At 36.1% G+C, this 13,299-nt stretch overlaps 1 pseudogene; it reads right to left on the reverse strand.

Annotated features, from left to right (window-relative positions):
* The window catches only part of LOC141632201 (aspartate aminotransferase, mitochondrial-like), a 134,191-nt pseudogene that overhangs the window by 95,579 nt on the left and 25,313 nt on the right, over positions 1 to 13,299 (reverse strand).

The raw sequence follows: 13,299 nt of genomic DNA on the forward strand, positions 1-13,299 counted from the left end.
ACTATTATCAAATGTAAATTTTCGAACGGACACGAGATTTTTGATAATATATGTGACGTGGAGAACATTTTTAAGAAGCAGGGAGTTATGGGGATAAGGGAGGGACATAGCACCACGACCAACTATTAGAATCAGACGACCATTACCGACTACAATATGACGTGTATTACTCAAAGAAGAATAAGACGAGAGATTACCGTTATTGGACATCATGTGCGAGGACGCCCCGGTGTCCATATAAAGATTGTCATCCGGTTGTTGAAGCGTGAGAGATTGCATCACAGCAGCGATGTCAGTGGGAACAAGTGCTCCTTGCACCATTCCAGGAGCATTCGCTAAACCATAAAGGCTTGTTGTGGCCGTGGACCAAGGATCCCTGGTGAACCAGAATTGGGTGGAGTCCAGCCGGTGGTGGGGTAAGGGCACGGTGGCACGGGCCACCCCTGTTATGGCTGGGCCTTCCATGGAGAGATAGGGACCCATGTCCATGAAGATGGGGTCGAATTAGGCTGCTGATTTCCAGACCGAGAGCCACTGCCTTTGTTTTGGTTGTAGCTGTTGTGAGAGCCGCCACCATCGTTGCCCTTTCCTCGATAATTGCCTCTCTGTTTACCTTTGCCCTTGTAATTACTATTATTAGTATTGTTAGAGCGAGCATCGACCGACGACACGACCATGGCAGAATCAGTAGATTTGGCGCGACGAGTTTCTTCGAGGGTGAGCATGGAGCGAGCCTTGTAGAATGGAGGCAGAGGGTCGCTTTGCTGGATGATAGTGGCGACTCCATCGTAGCCATAAGACAAGTGAGTAACGAGTTGGAGAACAAGACGCGTTTCAGAAACGGGCGCCCCAACATTGGCTAACTGATCTGCGATCATCTTGAGTGCTTGACAATATGACGACACATTTGGGTAATTATCCATATGGATATTGGTGAATTGTTGTTCCAACATCACGACGCGGGAATTCTTGTTGTCATTGAAAATATCAGTGAGACGATCCCAAGCTTTTTGAGCCGATACCCCGGGTTCGAGAATAGTGTGAAGGAGGTCAAGAGAGATGGTACTGTAGATCCATTGTTTGACAATGACATCGAGTCGATCCCAGTGGACATCTTTCGTGAGGACGGCATCTTTGGGTGGTGCAATATGACCAAGGACATCAAAGGCACGAGCGGTATTGAGAAAGAGCTCGGCCCATGATGTAAAATGCACGTTCTCGTTTTCAAGGATGATGGGGACAAAATTCTTGATATTTGAAACCGAGTATGCAGGGTGGAAAGGAGTGGATTTTTGTGTGTCATTTGTCATGGTGATAAGAGGGAAGAATGAGAAAGAAAAAAAATGCAGGCGGAAGAGAAGAGATTCGGGGTTGGACACTGATACCATAAAAGTGTTCAATCCTTGAGTATTTCCAATCCCAATTCAGAGAATATATAAAAAGAGACTTACCTAGGTTAGCTTATACAATCCCATGATTTATGCCTAATATCATGGTGGTCAACACTAATTAAAGGGAGTCAATCACCTAATAAGCTAACTAATAACAAATCAATATTATGTGCCTAATATAAAGAATACAGAGAATATTGTCATATTCTAATAATATGTTCCCATGACAATGGTGACCCCAACTTCTCAAGGTTTTCACGTAATGCCGATCTCACTCCAATAATGCGTTCAGCCATTCCCTGAGGTTAATTTATTAATTTAATTCAATTGACTCCGTCAAAGAAAAAAGTACGGATAACAAACAAAAGTGCAATGCAAAATAAAAAGGCGATGTGATTTCAGCATGTTTACAAGAAGAAATAAACATGTGAAGATGACGGTTACTAATATTTTTGTTACAGCAAGACCATGGTCTGGTGTTTGAATATCTTTTTATATGCTGCCATTACGAATAGAGAGAATTGAATTAATACATACAACCCCCCTCTCCGTAGCCACAGGTGGGTACTTTTTTAACCATGGTCTAGGCTCTAGATAGTGCATTCAATTAATACTAGCAACAATTACAGCAAATTGTTAGGCGTAAGTTCATTGACTGATAAAAATGTGACGAGAGCCACTGGGTCTACTATTTAAGCATGAATGAGGAGGTGTTGCATAGATGACACGATTGCATAGACAATTAAAGTTTGATAGTGGACTTCACATTTGAGAACGGTTGATATTGGTTCTCTTTTGTTCAAATTGACATTTAAAACAACACAAATTCTTATTATAGACGGACTATATCCGTTTATAACTATAGACAAATAGTGTTCATCTCACAAATGAAAGTGGGTTGTGCAAGTGGGTGGGAAATGGATACCCCACTTGCCCTCCCACTTTAATATTTTGAGACGGCCACTATCCGTCTATAGCTATAGACGGATAGTGGGTTGTGCTTAAAATGGATCCCCACTCGCTTGCCCTCCCACTTTAATATTTTGAGGCATTAGCCACTTATCCGCTACATATATAGACGGATAGTGGCCTTCTATAATGAGAAGGACTGTTAAAACAATCCACAAGTGCAGGCTATCTTTGTGTACAACCTCCAAATATGACCCTGTCATGCACCCTTCCAACTTTCGGTACAACTCGAAAACTTATTCCAAAATACAAAGATCAGAACTTTAAGGTAAGTAATTGCATACCTTGACTTCGCTGAGCCATAGTTTCTTCAATTCTGGATCGCTAAGAATAATTGACACAAGAAGAGAACCATGTGTTGGATTTGGACTTCCATTAGTCGGTTTTCTTATTTATGAAAACGGGTTGAATGTGACCAGAAAAAGCGCTTAAGTTATATGATCCATTTGGCTTATGTCATGCCGATCGGTATGGTTAAGCGCGTAGTGTGATGAGTGCTTGATAAGTGTAGAGGCCTATTTATTATACTGATGGGCGGCTGATGGGGCCCAAATACGATTCTATTATGCTGTTTGCCTCTTCCCCATGTCTGAATACCTCTAACCTATATAAATAGGTTATTGGGTTGATATCGCCCATTGATTGTCAACATAAGGAAAACCTAGAAGAGGAGGAGAAGATCCTAGTATACTAATCATCTTATTACTTATTATTATTATACGCTCCAGAGGCACGATCTGATTTGCTTATTAAAGGTATATGTCTTATACAATGATCCTTATAATTTATCTTACATGTGGTATCAGAGTAGAATTGTACTAGGGTTTATTATTATTATTTTTTCGTTTGATCGGTATAGTTAATGTTAATTGGGGTATCCGATCATCGTGGTTATAAGTTTAATAAGAAACCCATTGTTATTAAGTACTGTACGTATAAATTACGGAGCATATGCACTTAGTATGAAATATGGCTTGAATCATTGTCGGTTGCTTTGAAACTTGTCGGTGGAGTTTGTCTTGTAATTCCTTTTGTTGCGTGGAACACAATTGTAATTCCCTTTGTTGCGTGGAACACAATTTGACTTAATTGGGTTTCGTTTTTTTTTTCTGTTTTTTATTTTTTAATGATTGATTAAATTTTCTATTTGTGTTTATGCTGGTGACTCTCTAATAATGTCACTCTTTTTCTCCCTTCTTCGGGTCAGTTTATCATATAATTTTTGTTCTCAGTAAAGAAAAATATAGCAATGTACAATGAAGTTAAGCCGTGACTTTACACTTTGTTATTAGATTTTAATGAGTGATGTACGTATGTACTTTGACCCGCAATAAATTTAATCATGAAAACGAATGCTTAATGACAAATAACATGAAGCTCATCTAATATTGACAAAGTTCAAAACTGGAAATAGCATGTATGTAAGTATATGGGTATTGTTCCGGTGAAATATGTTATCTGGCGGTGGTTAGTTTGGCCAAAGCGGGTTATCTACTAATAGTTAAAATAATTCGTAAGGATTCCGGAATGTTTGTGCTTCTTGAATTAGTTTCTATAATTTCCTGCCCAAAAGGGGAAGTTGTATAAGTTAATTTAAGTAAGTGGTTGAGTAAATACAAGTGTAATAATTTGATTTCTTGGAAATTTATCTGCCCAAAGGTGATTTATTTTTGAGAAATTTCCTTGTCTATTTACTTGGAGGTAGTTATTATGTCTTGTGTATTCTGCCCAAAGGGGAATGCATAAGGTATAATATGATTCCTGTTGGAGATAGTTATTGTGTTTTGTGTATTCTGCCCAAAGGTGAATGCATAAAATATAATATGAATTCCTGTGAGAACATTGCGACTCCCCTAGCATATTCTTGTGTAAAGTTATAAAGAAATTATACTCATATCATGCTAATAGTGGCCTTGATCTGTTGTTTTAGTCAACAAATTTTCTTTGAGCAATGAAATTTATGCTATTAAGAATATAAATGAGAATACTTTTGTTAAGTGGAAAGTGATGGTAAGTTGGCCATTGGTTTATTTGATTAATATATGTATATATCGACTTAACTGGGCACAAACCTCTTGCACTCGTACATGAGAGTACTCAAGCTTAAAATGACTATCACCTTTATAGGTGGGAATTGGTACATAAATTGTGTATGTTGATATTGAAGAATTCGATGTCTGGGAATTTAAAGGAATTAATGGACTGCCTTATTAATTTAAATCATGTATGATGTGATTAGTAGTAATGAAGTGCATATCATATCATCTTACTAAAGACAAAGTACCCGTTGTTGAGATTGTTCCTTGTCGGTTAAATTCTTAATTCTCTTCCCGGAAAAGAGTCACTTCAAAATAGCTTAGTGCCCCAAACTGATACATGGACTGTCATGGACTTATCGTATATGGGTGAGTATTGAAAAAGAAAAGGAGATAAAGTAAGAAGTTGTGAACTTATTCATTAAGCAATTATTTTCAAAGGGGAGGTCAGGTAACATTTATACAAGAACACTAAAGAGAATAAGTTCCAAAAGAACAAGTCTAACCCTTAGCACAAACTTGGTCTCTATCAAAAGTATAGTCCATGTCATACTTCTAAGGGTAATGTGGTTAAGAGTAATAAACAATCTAGTATTACTATTGGACTTACCTATTTGTTTTGCGTGTTTTGCGACCAAACTGGCCATAAATTGATAAAAGTGTTTAAAATACAAAATCTGGTTAGCAAGGATAATAAAGACATGTAATTTATTGGCCTCAGTTTGTTTTAAATCATGTTTAATAAATGTGTCATCTTATTCTTGATGGTTAGATAGTGGTTCATTTGTTTATGAAAAGTATTTTCCTTAAAGAGTTTCAAAACAAATAAACATCAGGTAAGGTTATAGTCAGCGTTTTTGAAATGAATGGAGGGAAACTTGATGTGGATTTCATAAGAACAGTTTTTTTTTTGGTGAAATGTAAGTAATCTCATTAAGCTCAAACCAAGGATACAAGATACAACATAATTTAGTTCAGAATACAATTGATCCAATCCCTATCACTAGCCCTTACAACCTTACTTAATTGACATCTAAGTCTGATTTTCATCAGGTTTTGACAATGAGTAAACACAACAGTAGGTCGTACCACAGCACCTTCTAATCTGGCAGAGTTTCGCTGCTGCCACACCATGTAATGAACAGTCAGAAATACTGCTAAGCAAACGTCCTTTTGCACCTGTGACCAATTTCTCCTGCCAATCCAGATAAGAGAATTCCCCTGAGGTTTTGGAATCTTTAGCCAGTCACAGGCCATCTCTTGCAGCTTCAGCACGTACGGACAATGCTGGAACAGATGGGCTACAGTCTCTGAACTCACTTGACAAATGCAGCACAGGTCATCAGAAATCAGTCCAATCCTATGCAGCTTCACTTTAGTGTTAAGAGCATTCCTCATAATAAGCCAGTTAATAAAACAATGCTTAGGAATTGCAGCATTATTCCAAACCAACTTAGACCACCCCACTTTAGTCTCCTTAAGCCTAATCCAATCATACCCAGATTTAACAGAGTACCCTTTGAGGTCAGCAAGCCAAGTACCATGAGAATAGCCAAGTCAAAACAGATCCCTGGTCTTACATATCGCCTTCCAGTTGCCACTCATGTGACATTTAGGAACATGATCGGACCAGAATCATTTTTGATATAAATTTGATGAACCCACTTCACCCATAAGTCATCCGGCTTGTCAGAAATCCACCACACAAGTTTCCCAATTGTAGCCAAATTCCAGTGAACACTATTTCGAATACCCAGGCCACCCTCACTCTTTGGAATGCATACATGATCCCAACCAACCAAAGGAACTCTCATATACTCACTAGTGCCATCCCATAAGTAATTGCGACAAATATTATCAATTTGCTTCAAAACCCCTTTAGGAATCAGGAAAATGTTAGCCCAATAAGAGAACAAGGAGGTAAGGACAGACTTAACCAAGATGAGTCTGCCAGCATAAGACACTTTCCTGGCTCCAAACATTCTGATGCGTTCAACAATTTTCTCCACCAGAATCCTACAATCTTTCTTCCCCAACCTACCAGCTGCAATGGGAACCCCCAAGTACTTAAAGGGAAGATGTCCTTCTACACACCCTGACTTAGCTATAAGGTCCTGCTTGAGAGACCCATGAACTCCATTGAAATAAATACTAGACTTCTCATTATTCATCTCCAGTCCAGAAGCACTAGAGAATGAAGCAAAGGACCTCAGCAGCAGCATCACAGACTTAGTATCCCCTCTAGAGAACATAAGGAGATCGTCAGCAAACATTAAATGAGACAGCTTTAATCTCCTACACAGAGAATGATGATTAAATGGCAAGACCTCAGTAGTAAAATTAAGGATCCTAGTAAGGTACTCCATAGCAATGGTGAACAAAAGAGGAGAAAGGGGATCTCCCTGCCTGAGCCCTTTTCTACCAGGGAAAAAACCAAAAGTATCACCATTAAGGACCAAAGAATAGGATGCACTTGTCACACATTCCATAAGAAGCTTCTTGAAATGAGCAGGGAAACAAAGAGCATCCAGCATCTGACTAAGGAACTGCCAGTTGACTGAGTCATATGCCTTCTTAAGATCAATTTTAAGAAGGCAAACATATTCTTTATGTGTCATATATGAGATGAAATTTGATTTTTGATTCTATTTCGCAATTTGACATGTGTGGATTTCGTTTGGTCACTTATAATTAAAAGGTTGAATTATTTTATAACTCTCATATGATTGGAAATGTTTTCCTTTGTGGTGATTTGTATTAATTGGATTGGATTTGATTTCCCATGATATTTTCTTGAATGTTGAGAGTGTTGGAACTAAAAGAAGATTGACCAAAGAATTTTTTATCTTCTTTTATTTTATGGCATAGGATTCTTAGCCATGTTTCTAAAGAGAAATTTCATGGACTTGTCAAATGTGAAATTGCATCTGGACTTAATTTTAAAGAACTCTTAAAGGATATTCACACTAACATTAGTGAACCACTACTATATATTTGTGGAAAGACGTCATATATCATGTTCAGTGATGGTGATTCTAGATGTGGTTATGTTTACCTTATAAGTAGTAACTCTAAGACTCTTGTTAAGTTTAAAGTATTTATTGTCAAGGTTTAGAGCTTGTTATGTATGACAATTAAGACTGAAAGAAGAGAAAGTTGTTGTGTCAAATTAAACATGGTGATTCATGGTTGTATATGACTTAAAGATGGTTGTTTTTAAAGTTGTTTTATGAGCTTGTTATTGTTAGACAATATACGATGCCAAGTCTTCTTGAACAAAACGGCGTAACTGAGCGTTGTAATTGTACTTATAAAGATAGGGTGAGGAGTTTGATTCGAGATACAAATTAACATATTTGATCTAAGGTAAAGCTTTTAAATCTGCCTTATATATCTTGGATCCAATACCTGAAAACTTTTTTTAAGTGTCTTATGAACTATGGATGGATGAAAGCCAAGTTTGAACTTTTTTTTTATGGTGTGGGATTGTCAGTTAAGTTGAGAATTTATATTTATAATTCTTCTGGAAAATTTTGATCCCAAAACCACTCCTAAGTTCTTTGTTACTTATCCTGTAAATTTTAAAGTTTAAGATTTGTAGAGTATATAACAGTTAAATTTCTAGAGAATGGCTTATAAATCTGCTATTGTAATAGAAGGCTCATTTGTCTCATCATGAGTTTGTTGGTCTTTTATTTATGCATTAGAAAAATATTTATTCTTTTTTTTTTCTAATGGGGGAAGTATGATGACCAGTAATGCTATTTCACATAACCCGTATGTTGTTGCACATTTTAAAGTGTTTTCAAAAGGCTTTAAGCATTTAAGTATGGTGATTTTGTTGTCTATATCGGGGAAGTTGATAATGACTTGGGTGAAATAGATAAGATTATAACCTATAAATAAGGTATTTATTTTGTGCAAGCAGATAAATGAAAAGAGGTTATATATGTATGATGAGATGCAATCGATAAGATAAATAATAAAGTTAAGGAGTTAATTGTTACTCCAGTGGGTTTTGTTTTTTAATCCAATCGGGTGTAAAGTGAATATCTAAAATAAAGTTGGATTTTGAAGGTGTTGTTAAGAAACCTAAAAAGAGAGGGTTATACTAAAAGAGAAGGTGTGAATTTAAATGAAACAGTTTCACCTACTACTTCAAAGGATTCTTAGGTCTTTCACTGTTCATGATTTAAAGTTATACTAAAGTGGATATTCTCATTGTTCTGTTTTGAATGATTTTGTTGAGAAAGTTAAAGAACATATGTATGTAAATTGAAGGAATCAATTTATGAATTGAAACAAGGTTCTTGTCAGTTGTATATGAAGTTTTATAAGTTTGTGAAGTCTAATGGACTTGTTGAAATGTTAATGATATTTGCATATATTACAAGATCAGTGGGAGGATATTGAACTGATATTCCTTGTTCTTTATGTTGATGATATTTTACTTGGTAGTAATGATCTTGGTTTGTTGCATGACACAAAAGCAAATCTTTTCATTGTCTTCGACATGAACGATTTGGGGGAAGAATGTTTTGTGCTTGGTATTAAGATTGTGTGTGACATGTCTAACAGAATGTTAGCTAGGATTATCTTAAGGGAGAAATAATGTTGAATAACCTGGTGTAACTCTTATATCTAAAAGTGACAATTTAAGTAAGAATGAATGTCGTCCTTAAAGTATACTTGATGAGAACACTATGTAGGAGATTCTTTATGATAGTGTTGTTTATAATTTGATGTATCTTTTGAAGTGTGTATTAGACCTTCAAGGTTGTGTTTGATCTTTGTGAAATCCGGTATAGGATTTGTTTTTATGTAAGATGGTGGTGTTATCTCTTGAAATAATATGTCTAGTTGTCTACCTTTGTTATGGAGGCAAAGATTACAGCCTGTTATACATCCACTCATCATGTCAAGAAATTGAGAGATTACATTTATAGCTTTATGGTCATTCTTCATATCACACAAGCTATCACTATTAGTTGTGATAATAGAGGTTTAGTCTTATGCACTAAGAAGAATGTAAAATCTGGCAAATCTAAGTTTTTTATTTGAAAATTCATAAAGTTAAAGAATGGGTTGAACTTGGAAATATTGAGTTTGTGTCTCTTTTAAACTAAGGAGATGATTGCAGACCCATTGACTAAAGCACTCATTGTTATTGAGTTTTGAAAAGTATGTTAAAGATATGAGTTTTATGATGCATTGAATTAGTGGGAGTTGTAATTGAGATATTTTGGTACTTGAGTCTTGTGTATATGTTTTCGAATAAGGTTGATGTTTTAATTCTCACTAAATGTATGCATGTTAAATATAAGCTTAATGCATCTATGATTATTTTTATGGTTCAATTTTTGTCTCGTGAAGAGATGTTCTGCATTAAAGCTTTTGCCCTTTAGTGGGTGGATTTATCCTGAAATGGATGTTGGCATTTGAGCCATTGCCAGTTGTGGTGTATTTGCCCATTGGTGGGTGGAGTTATCCTTTAATGGATGTTGGCGGTTTAGCCATTGCACATTTTGGTGTATTTACCCTTTCTTTGGGTGGTTTAATATCTAATATACCTTAAGTGGTATTTACCTTTTGAGGTAAATAAGGGGAATACTTCTTCACAAGTGGGTCTTGTTTGAGACCGTGACCGAATGTGGTTAAGCATGCTCATCTTAAAGTTTGGATCTATTATGCTAAAACCACACTACACTTTGTCACACTTGGGACTCATGTCGGTAAGCTTTTGGTGTTGTGATCATGGAAGGTCTTGTATGACTTAATTGTACTATGTCCGCTATGATTCACATTAAATTGCTTATTGGACCGAGTTACGTTAATCGAGATGTTTATATGGCCATGTTGTTCAACCCGAGAGTCGTTTTACAAAATAAAAGTTTTCGAAATGTTTTCTTGAAACAAAATATTTTAATAAAACCAACAATGTCGCCCAAGTGGGAGAATGTTGGATTTGGACTTCCATTAGTCGGTTTTCTTATTTATGAAAACGGGTTGAATGTGACCGGTAAAGCCCACTAAGTTATATGATCCATTGGGCCAGGTCTGCTCGGTCGAGACGGTTAAGTACATAGTGTGATGAAGACTTGATAAGTGTAGGGCTTTATTTATTATACGATGGCGGCGACGATGGGGGGGGCCCAAATACAGTTCTATTATGGCTAGGTCTCTCTTCCTGTCTAGAATACCTCTAACCTATATAAATAGGTTATTGGGTTGACATGCCCCATTGATTGTCAACATAAAGAAAACCTAGAAGAGGGAGGAGAAGATCCTAGTATACTAATCATCTTATTACTTATTATTATTATACGCTCCAGACGATCTGACTGTTGCTTCCGCTAAAGGTATGTACCCTATACAATGATTCTTATAATTTATCTTACACCATGAACAGGCGGATTACTATACATTGGCCTTGCAATATGCTGCAACCTACTTTTCATAGCCACGGCTTGTTTTTCATCTTCACAAAGAACACTGCATCTAAAGTTTTAGCACGGAGTTTAGTATATTGACCAGCTTGTCATTGCGTTAAGGAGTTCATACTAGGTAGTCAACCTTTTCCCATCAAAAATTCAGACAGAATTTTGAGTTTTGCCAAAACAGTTTTGGGGGCTTATGCCACTGCCTAGAAGCTGAAATCTTTACGGAAGATATGACAAACTAAAACAAAAGGTCCTTATTTCTTAACTTCTTTTTGTAAGCTTAAACTGGTTTTCCTGAAGTTCTAAACATCTGAATTATGTTCAACTTTCCTGAAACACTGACTGAAAGTTTGCTTATATTGCTTACACAACTTCAAGGAAAGGCCATGCTCAATTACCTGAGACAACCAACCCTTTGACCATAGAGACCCATATTTTTCGCAAATGATTTGAGAAGTTCCAAGTAAATGACCATCTTCAAGGAATATCCGAATGGCCTTTGCCCTCTTTCTGGATCACCACTAGCAAAACCTTGATAGGACATGTCAAAAAAGGAGAAATGCCCTTTCTCCTGGCAATGGTTATCAAATGTTAATAAATACAATAACAATCAAAGAATGAGATTGGAAAACAATCATTACGATGAAATCCTTGCCTTGATAAGTTTTGATATCTCTCTCCATTGTTCCTCAGTTGGATCAACCCCAGTAGGATTATGAGCACAAGCATGAAGCAGAAAGAAAGACCCCTTCGGAGCATTCTGACAAGTCAAAGAGGAAAAAGAAAATAAGTAGTACCCATAAATAAATTACGTTACTACGAAAAGAGAGCGAAAAGAGAGAAATAATCCTTTTCCAATCTTTTTATGTACCTTAATGTCATCCATCGTTGCAGCAAAATCCAATCCCTTTGATTTGGGTGATAATAATGGTATTGAAGAGTTAAACACCTAAGAGAAGTGGAGATGATTGAATTAGATGTACCTTTTCAAAAAAAATCTCTTTTACTTGGTTAAGTACTAACACAAGTAAGATCTATTAAGTACAAGTTTAAGAAATTTAATGGATTGTAAGTTCATAAACGGTACAGTAGGTCTATGCAACAGTATGAATGACTGTTGCACAACACTGGCAGCGCGAGATTGAAGAGTAAATATACAATGATAAGAGAATGTAAAAGTAAATAACCAAACAAGACGATGTTTTAAAAATTGGTTCAGCTCCTACTCAGGAGCCTACGTCCAACCGTTAATTTATTACTTGTTTAGAAATTTACTCAAACCTAACTAAACCATTATAATGAAAATAACTCGCCAACCTACTCCGGTTACAATTGCTTAAAGCTACTCCGTTTCAAGACTTTCCCTTGCTTAAAGCAACTCCGCTTTAAGACTTTTAAGTTCTATCTCATAGGTTTACAAACACAGAATCTCAGTGGTTCACTTAAGAACATGGAGATTACAATGAAGACCTAAACACGAGAATTATTGAACATATTCTTTTATGCAACAGTGAAGCGAACTGATACTTGGAGATTTGCAGCTTTGAAAAACAGAAAACGGTTTTGCAAATGATTGAAGAACAAAGCTTAAATGCTGAAAAGATTTGCAAAGTGTTTACAATGAATGCTCTTTCAAAGTCTTAGCAATAAATGATAAATGAGATGGCTATTTATAGAAGGAAGACGTGTGTAAGAGAAGGATTTTTAACACCTCTACACTCTAATGTCCATGGGTTTGATAATTGTTTATCATTTAAAAATAAAGAAGAACAATCAGGTTGTAAGGCTCAAGGCAGCTGCATTTTTTCAAAACAAAGAATGTTTCCCATAAACTCTATAGAAACTCACAATTTCGCCTAAAATAGAAAAAGCAAAAGACCCATTTTTAGCATGAAAATCCACTTGCATTAATAGGATTGGCATCTTTATTTAACTTGCAAGAATATCCTTTTTGTTCTCATTTGTTCTTCAGATTTGAAAAGATATTTCTTTATAAAACAATAAAGCTTTTGAAAGGTTTAGAACACTTGTGATTTTTTCCGAAAATTCTCCATACGTTAGTACCAGAAACCGTGATGCAACAGTCACAGGGACTGTTGCATGGTTTTGCAATCACTAATGCGAAAAAGAGGATATGTTAAACTACCTCGTTTACAACATTTATTCTAGGCAATGGGCATTCTTGACTTGTCTTTCATCTTGATCATCTTTAGGGCTTCTTTGAACAATCATTTGATGCTTCAATTTGCTAAACAATTTAACTTAAGAGGCAAACAATTAAATGACAATGAAACTTGGTATCATCAACCAAGTGTGTTCTAACAAATTCCCCCTTTGATGATGGCAAGTTTTAAATATGTGTTTAGTTCCCCCTAAGCCCATGGTTAGTCGGTCTTTGTGCCAAATGATAAAGGAATCAAATAAACATGATCAAGGTGAATGAGGGTCAACATGCTTAGCCTA

The sequence above is a fragment of the Silene latifolia genome, chromosome Y (genome assembly GCF_048544455.1).
Source record: "Silene latifolia isolate original U9 population chromosome Y, ASM4854445v1, whole genome shotgun sequence".
Lineage (NCBI taxonomy): Eukaryota > Viridiplantae > Streptophyta > Magnoliopsida > Caryophyllales > Caryophyllaceae > Silene > Silene latifolia.